Below are 537 nucleotides of genomic sequence, written 5' to 3' on the forward strand. Positions count from 1 at the left end.
CTTGTTCCAGATCCAGATCTAGGCTAAGGTGGAGTGTCTTGAACCCATCTTGTTCCCATGTACTGTATACTCCTTTATGTTGGAGTTAGGTTTGATTAGACCCTGTTTGAGAGTTAGGATGATAGAACATGGTTATTACTAGGTTGATAGATGAATGGACCATGATGCATAAGAACCCTCGTACTGTTAAATGGGACTTAATGAATTGTCTTGTGTTGTTGTGGTGATGATTGATTGATAATCGATACTTGTATGTTTGGATGTGTAGCCCCATGAGTGGTTTGTGATTAAAGCTAGGATGCTAGAAAGAAGTGAATGCTAAGATGATAGATGACTACTGATTGTTATTGATACTGTAAGTGAAACCTGAGTGTTATGTGTATTGTGTGTGACACCGATAACGGGTGGCGTCTAGTGAATGAGTTCAAGTACGAGTCTAAGTATAAAGGAAAGTGAATGAGAATGAGAATGGATAAGTGAAAGTGAATAAGGATGTGAAAGGATAAGTGAATGTATAAGTGAATAACGTTAAGGTTA

Source organism: Brassica oleracea, chromosome C4 (assembly GCF_000695525.1).
Source record: "Brassica oleracea var. oleracea cultivar TO1000 chromosome C4, BOL, whole genome shotgun sequence".
Taxonomy (NCBI): Eukaryota; Viridiplantae; Streptophyta; class Magnoliopsida; order Brassicales; family Brassicaceae; genus Brassica; species Brassica oleracea.